The following is an 8,234-nucleotide window of genomic DNA, read 5'->3' as shown; positions in this document are numbered from 1 at the left end:
TAACCAGTGTTTGACGTTTGCCGAAGTTTCCTTACCCCTCCCCACCCAGCAGAGGAGCGTCGATGACACCTCCCTCCCATTGCTGTTCACATTGGATGGGCAGTGGTGGGCACTACACCTATTCACAAGCGGTTCTAGGCTGTCAATCAATTGCAATTTAACTCCTCATTCTCACCCACATCCCCATTCCTCTGTCCCCCCCCCCACTGATTGACAGCCCGGAGACGCTCGTGAATGGCTGGAGTCCGCAGTCCATCAATCGATCATTCGGGTTCACGGGAATCTGAAAGTAGTGCAGTTGGACAAGGCCATAAAGAATGTAAACGGATTCCTTGGCTTCTATGTTGTTTTAAAAAGCTCAAATCAGATCAACCCTCAACCCGTGAACTCAAGGGATAGAGACCAAGTTTTGCAACCTGTCAAGAATAGCGATGCAGGGAAAGTCCTTTGCTTACCTCGGTTGGTTGCACTCAAGCCCCACGTCAGGTCCTGTACTTGGTTTCACAGCATGACGTTTAATGCCAAATTAACCTGGTGGATCACTGGCCATCAGAAACTGTCTCCTTTTGTCTAACCTTCTCAAGGGATATTTTACTATCCACCGGAGGACAATCCAGTAGGACCTCGGTTTCATATTTTTCCGAATAAAACCATCTCTGATAATGCAGCCCTCCTCCCAATATTGCACTGGAGCGTCCCACAATATTGAACGATAGAAGCTAAACAGCACGTGCCCAAAATAAAAGAAACATTGAGCTGGTTCCCTTGACTTTTTTGGGTAAGTAAGCAGTACGTAGCCTTCCCTCTCCATAGCCAGCATCCCTTGGGGGGCATTTTAAATCACTTTTGCATTGATAGTCAAAACCACAAGCTGACCTGGTTTGGAATGTTCGTTCCATGCTCTCTCTGAAACTGTTCAACGTTGGGGTAGTAATAAATTACAGTGTGATAATATATTGCTGCTAAATTCAGTCCAACATAGATGTAAATCAGTTCAGTTATTGCTTGAATTGAAGGGTGAACTCCCCAACGTTTTAGTCCACAGAATTTACTGCAGTCAAAACTAGCAGTTATCTTATATAGCCGGCTTGGCAGTAAGTCTTGTTGAAGGCCAGCTACAGATGCACTAGAATTAAATCATTAGAATTTTACGGCACAGAAGAAGGCTGTTTAGTGTGTCGACACTGTGCTGGATATGAAAGATTGCCAAAACATTCTATGATTTTTCATTTAGTTAAAGTAACAGTCAAGCACAGTTAAGATTTTTAAAAATCCTCCTGACATGAAAGGCGCTACACCCAAATGTAAGGATTATTATTAAATAGAACTATGTGATCCATCTTTATAGGCAAATGGGACTTCAGGTTAATTTCTCATCTAAAGGACAGCATCTCTACCAATGCATTCCAAGTCCCACTACTGCATTTGACTGAACGACCTAAACCTCTGCTGTGGGGATGGAACCCACCATCCTCTATTGGGTTGGATGCAAGGTCGTTTGCGCAGTAAGTTCCCCATATCTCAGTTACACAGCTTAAGTGCTTTTCTGAGAACAACAACACAACAAGATTTCATATATAGAGCGCCTTTCACGTCGGGAGGACGTCCCAAGGCGCTGGACAACTGTCAGGACCCGAGCAGGGGGGAAATGGTCAGGGTGAGGGGAGGGAGGGAGGGGTCGAGGAGGGGGTAGAGAGTCGAGAGGGGAGCTGAAGGCACGGTCAAAGAGAAAGGTCTTGAGACCGGCCTTGAAGGAGGAAAGGGAGGAAGCGGCGAAGGCACTGGGGGATGGAGTTCCAGAGCCTCGGGGCTGAGAGGCTGAAGGCCACCGATGGTAGGGCGGGGGATGTGGAGCAGACCGGAGCCAGAGGAACGGAGGGCACGGACAGGTAAGTAGGGGGATAGTAGGTCGGAGAGGTAGGAGGGAGCGAGGCTGTGAATGGCCTTGTAGGTGAGGATGAGGATCTTGAATTCGATCCTCTGGGGGATGGGAAACCAGTGGAGGCGGGCGAGGGTGAGGGTGGGAGTGATGTGGTGCGGGACAGTACACGAGCTGCAGAGTTCTGAATGACCTGCAGTGTGGAGGGAGGGCCGGGAAGGCCGACGAGGAGAGAGTTCCCATAGTCCGGCCTTGAGGTGATAAAGGCGTGGACCAGAGTTTCAGCCGCGTGAGGGGTGAGGTAGTGCCGTAGTCTGGCAATGTTTCAGAGGTGGGGGAGGCGGTGCCAGTTGTGGCGCAGATATGAGGGAGAAAGGACAGCTCAGGGTCGAACAGAATGCCAAGGTTCCTGATGGCTTTGAGAGGTGGAGAGTCCAGCCTTGGATGCTTATGCTGTCAGCGCCTGAGGTGCGGAGGCGCTGACGTGAGCCAATCAGGAGGGCCTCAGTTTTGCGCAGTTTTGCGTTTTGAGCTGAAGAAAGTTGTCTCTCGTCCAGGACTCAATGTCGGACAGACAGCTGTCAGGACATCGGGGGTCGTGGATTTGAGGATAGAGGAGAAAAGGTAGAGTTGGGTGTCATCCGCATACATGTGGAAGTTAACCCCATATCTGCGGATGATGTCACCACAGGGGGAGCATATAGAGGGTGAAGAGGAGGGGACTGAGGACAGAGCCCTGAGGGACACCGCACGAGACAGTGCGGGGGGTGGAGGAAAAGTCGTTTGTGGAAACAAAATGAAGACGCTGGGAGAGGCATGACCTAAACCACTCAAGGACAGGGCCTTGAAGGTTGAGGTGGGAGGACAAGCGGTGGAGGAGGATAGCGTGGTCGACCGTATCGAATGCGGCCAATAGGTCGAGGAGGCAGAGGGAGCCCTGGTCGCAGATGGTCAAGATGTCATTGGTGACCTTGACAATTTACAAAAATTGTAATCAGAACATCTACTATTTCCTCCCTGACATTCTCAGATGCTGCTATCAGGCCATGGTGACTTGTCCTCTTTGAGTTCCATCAATTTCTTTTGCACCACTTCCTTTTCGATAGCTCCCACTTCTAATTCGCCCTACATTATCCACTTGAACACTCAGCATCTGACCACCACCTCTTTGGCAGAAAATTATTTAAGAAACTACAGCAAGAATTAAATAACTATTCTTCAAGGTCAAAGAATGTTTTGTTAATTCTCTGGGCAGTGTGTAAAGTCAGAGAGCATTGAGAAGCTGGGAAGGATGCGAAAGATTGGCAATATCAAAGCAACTACAACAACTTGCATTTGTACAGCGTCCCTCACACAGGGTAGCTTCCTAGACCACTTTAGGGTCCCAGCTGAATCTAGTCCACATTCCAATGGTCAGTTGGACTGATCTCAGGCCTCGCATTTCCTCTGGGGCACATTTCCGCTCCTCACAGCTGTTCTAAGCTTAATTATCCATTCTTCCTTTAACAAATCCATTCAAGTCACACACAGTCCTCAGGCTAGTTGTCATGTTATGAGGAGGTTTGTAGGAGGGCATAGATCACGCCCAGAAAACAACACATGCGCAGTCGCAATCAAAAGAAAGGTTTGTTTTGATGAGGAAGATCAATTGAGGGAGAAGCGCTACCTTTTTACACCCATCTTCTCCAAACTCCCCTTCACCTTGCTTGAGCACCCAATTTTATACTAGTGCTCGTTAGCCTGTTTCTTGTGCCCAATTAGCACTTAGGATTCGAACGCCAAACAAGCCTGATGTGGAATCCAGCCCTTGTTAGTTCCCTTTACAACCCCATATCAACCTGTCCGCTCCCTCTTCTCAGCAGGTTCCTGACTTGGTGGTTGGGCCTTCAGCCTCTCAGCCCCCACCCTTTGGAACTCCATTCTACCTCCGCCTCGCTCGCTCACTCCCTCCCTCGCCTCCCTTAAGGTCCATCTCAAGACCCTCCTCTTTGACCTCACCTTCAGCCACCCTCCTAGCCTCTCTGCCTTCCACCCTCTCTGATCCCAACCCCCTGCTTGAATCCAAATCCCTGACTGCCCAACGTCCTCCTGATGTGAAAGGTGCTGTGTAAATGTCATTTTGTATTTTATTGTATTTACACGAAGATTGATCACCAATAACCATAAAAGGCAGTTACAAGGTTTATCTGCTGTCACATTCCTCCCGCCTAAAAAGGTAGCCAGAGGCACCCACAGCGAGAGCCCAACTGTCCATGCCCTCACAAGACAGGAAGTAAGCATGTTCCCACCCAGGCTTGTGGTGCACTGTGAAGGGCTGGAGAGCCAAATACCACCTGGGCAGCCTAGCATTGGTATCCTTCATAACCATTTTATGGCACGATCTATCACCAGGACAACCCTAACCCCTGCTAGGTAGCATCGGAGGCTCTCGATTGCCCATTTCACTGCCAAACACTCCTTTTGAATCACTGAGTCTCTCTAGGGTAAAGTTTCCTACTGAAGTATAATATTGGATGCTCCATTGAATGTTTGGGAGAGCACGGCATCCAGACTGACCTCCGACTCGTCCGTCTGTAAGATTAACTCAGTTTGGAAGTTGGTATGTAAATACAACAACAACATGAACTTATATAGCGCCCTACACACAGGGTAGCATCTCGGAGCACTTAACAGTAGTGGAGCCTGACTCTGAGCTGAGTGGGGGAGTGTGGGAAGATAGCCGTAGACATGGTTGAAGAGGAAGGTTTTCAGGCGGGACTTGAAAAAGGGGAGAGAGGGGGGAAGGCGGAGGGATTGAGGGAGAATGCTCCAGAGTTTTGGGGGCGTAGTGACTGAAAGCGCGGCCTCCGATGGTAGGGCGGAGGGTGCAAGGGACCAGCAGGAGGCCGGCACCAGCCGAGGCGAGGTGAGGCGCTGGGTTGTGGATTGGGGAGTGAGGAGGTCGGAGAGGTAGGGAGGTGCCAGGGAGTGAATGGATTCGAACACGGGTGTGAGGATCTTGAAGTCAAATACCACTGTAATATTTCCGAGGCTACTGCACAACCTTGATTCTAGGGTGAAAGACCTCCTGACACCCCATAGACCATTTCACCCTATTAGAGGCAGATTTCTTTGTCAGATCTGTTAGCGGTGCAGCCAGAATAGAAACATGGGATATAAACCTCTGGTAGTAGCCGGCCAGCCCCATGTATTTGTAGAGGGCAAGGGACATAATAATAATTTGGTCACTTCAATCCATGACTGTTTGTGGGACGCTGCTGTGCAATTGGCCACCGGGTTTCGCCAACAAACTATACACTGGACGTGTAAACCCAGTATCAAGTGGACTGCCTCAGCTCCAGTGAACAAGTTCAAGCCTCTGAAGCCCAATTAATTTTGGTTTTCTATGAAGTTAATAATTAGTCTTGGAGTGTACTTTCAACAACAGAACTTCAACTTTAATCAGCAAGGTTGACTGAATTTCAGAATATAGCCAGCATGAAACACCCCTCATAGCTAAGATTGTGCTTAATATATATTTTTTTAAAAGTTTGAGTATGTATGTCTCAAACAGACAGATTAGAAGTGGGATTATCAATGTAACTCTTTGGTTCACAAAGGCAATGGAAATTTGTGTGTAAAGTCTGTAGACGTTTGAGTTAATGAAATGCTTTAATGAAGAGCTTTCTCACTTTTGTGATGTACTTTTAGTCAGGATACTTGGGGGAGCCCCAGTCTCATCCCTTATTCAATTTCCCAGCATTGCATCCTGAACTTGGATTCATCATCACATCTGTTAATGGCTCCAGCAATAGCAAAGGAGTGACACTTTGTTCTGCACGTGCACACTTTATATTGAAAGCATAATAATAATAATAAAAGTCCTTGCATTTAACATAGGTCATAATCACATTGAACAGTTGAAAGCACTTCACAGTAATTGCTGTTAAGTGTAGTTATTAAGTGATTAGATTTGCAGGCGAATGCAGCTACCAGTTTGCACACGGCAATGTTCCACAACCAGCCATGAATTAAATGATCAATTTATCATTGTTGTACAGGACACCGAGAGAAACTCCCATCTCTTTTTGAAACAGTACGTGGGATCTTTAATGTCCACCTGAACAGGCAGACACGTTTAACTCAGTTTAACATGTTATCCGAAGGATGACACTTTTTCATTCAAAGCAATCTTGTGAGCTTGAGTGGGGGGTAGGGGTGGGGGGGAAGGAGGTGACCGTAAGGGCAGTCAAAGAGATACGTTTGAAAGTAGAATTTGAAGATAGTTAAATAATGGAGAACGATGGATTGAGAGTCAGGGAATTCCAGAGGTTAGGGGAGAAATGATTGAAGGCTCAGCCACTGATGATGGTGTGCAGGGATGAGTATAGGGGGTGAGGAGAGGTATGAGCAGGTCAGGGAGATAGGGAGTTGCTTGGGTGTGAAGGGATTTATATGTAAAGGTGAGGAGCTTTAAATCGATCTGTTTAGAACCAGTGGAGCCTGGCGATGATTGAGATGATAGGTATTTGGTGTGGGTGAGGATGGGAGCAGCAGAGGTTTGGATGAGCTGGAGCTTGTGGATGGTGAAACTGGGGAGACAACAACAAAATGACATTTGAATAGTGTCTATCACATCCGAAGAACGTCCCAAGGCGCTAGACCAACAAAGAGTGAGTTTTGAAAAGCTAGAGATAAGGGTTTGGCGGCGTTTGGTGTGAGATAAGGGCAGAGGTGAGCAATGTGGCAGAGCTAAAAATGGCTTGAACCATCATTTTCTGACTCAGAGGCTAGAATGCTACCTACTGCGATCGCCGGATCACTGGTCTGCATGTGAATGGATGTGCAATATTTGAGTCTCAGGAAATTGAAAGATAATTACATTTATTATTCCAAACATCCATGCTACTTTGGCAAGTTGGGTCCAAGCCCAAACTCTGATAAAAAGACAAATGTTTTACAGGCAGATTGCTTACCCTGGTGCGGGCTTGGGAAGAAATGAGCTGACAAAACATTTCAGTTGCCAGATGAATTTGGCTCAGCCATTTGTAAGCAACACAGCACTGGGATTTGGCACAGACCGAGTGTGTGCTTTGTGTGGGTGGGAATGGTGAGCGGATCTCCCCCACCCCCATCCCCACCACCCAGAGAAATCCCACCGGCCGCTCAGGCTGTTGAGAAAGCGAGCCTGGCGCTGCGGCAGGGACTGAGAGCCCTCAGCCTGTTAACGGGCGCAAGAACTAGCTGGACATTATGAAACTGAGATAAAAACAAGTCGCTGGGAACAGTCAGCAGGTCAGGCAGCATCTATGGAGAGAGGACAATGAGTTCATGTTTCAGGCCAATGACCTTTCTCATCATTAAACTGAGAATTCCCAACAACCTGTATTCACAATTGCGAAATGCTGTTTTCCAAATATAAGCACTAACTCTGTTATTATAGTGCGATGTTCATCTCAATAACAATAACAACAAATTGTATAATAGAGAGATAGGCCAAGCATTAGACTGACTAATATATCAAGATTATTTAACATACTTAAGTTGTCTAAGCAAACATAGCCACTATAAATGAGCTCCAAGACAAACTAGGCAGGATCAAAGCTAACTGTATTCCTGTACAAGTACCTACATTACAAACAGTTCCTCAGATCCAAGTGACTATTCGGCAAAATTACAAAAGACAAATACTCTTCTCAGTTGGAGAAACAGCTGTAAAATGTTTCAATCTGTGATGTATTTAATTATCCTTGCATTTGATATAGCGCTTTTCACGTCGGGAGGACGTCCCAAAGCGCTTCACAGAATAGACTGTAAAGTGAATTGACTGTATTTACCAAACTTTTCCAAATTTACCGCCCACCAAATTGCAACAAACAGCGACTTAACATGAGTTGTGTATAAAATCCGAGTTCACTGTTCAATCCGGTCTAACGGGTTGAAATTTGCAATTCACAACAGTTTGGATGTTATAATTATTAAATGTCATGGTCGTACAATGCAATGCAAATATTTGAAATGTTGTTTCATGTCGAATTTGCTGCATTTATATTGAAATTACCGTTGTAAAATTTTCTGCAGTACATGAGCAGATGTTGTTCAATTTGGCTGGTAACTGACTGAACGTCACTTGAATTTAAACTAAAATGTGCAAGGCAATCATGCGTTTTAAGCTGACAGCTCTATTAATAGATATTTCTGCTAATCACCAAATCAGTATCGCAAAATTGATTTGAATGAAAAAGAGCTCTTTGACCCATCTGATTTCATACTTCTAGTATACCCCGGGGAAGGAAGGTTTCACCCACAAATACACAGTCACTACACTTTACAGTATATTTTGTATTCCAATCACAGGAACAAGTTGCGTTTCAAA

This window comes from Callorhinchus milii, unplaced genomic scaffold (genome assembly GCF_018977255.1).
Source record: "Callorhinchus milii isolate IMCB2004 unplaced genomic scaffold, IMCB_Cmil_1.0 Scaffold24, whole genome shotgun sequence".
In the NCBI taxonomy this organism is placed as follows: domain Eukaryota; kingdom Metazoa; phylum Chordata; class Chondrichthyes; order Chimaeriformes; family Callorhinchidae; genus Callorhinchus; species Callorhinchus milii.
The sequence above is the reverse complement of the archived record's forward strand: the minus strand, read 5'-3'. Positions refer to the sequence as shown.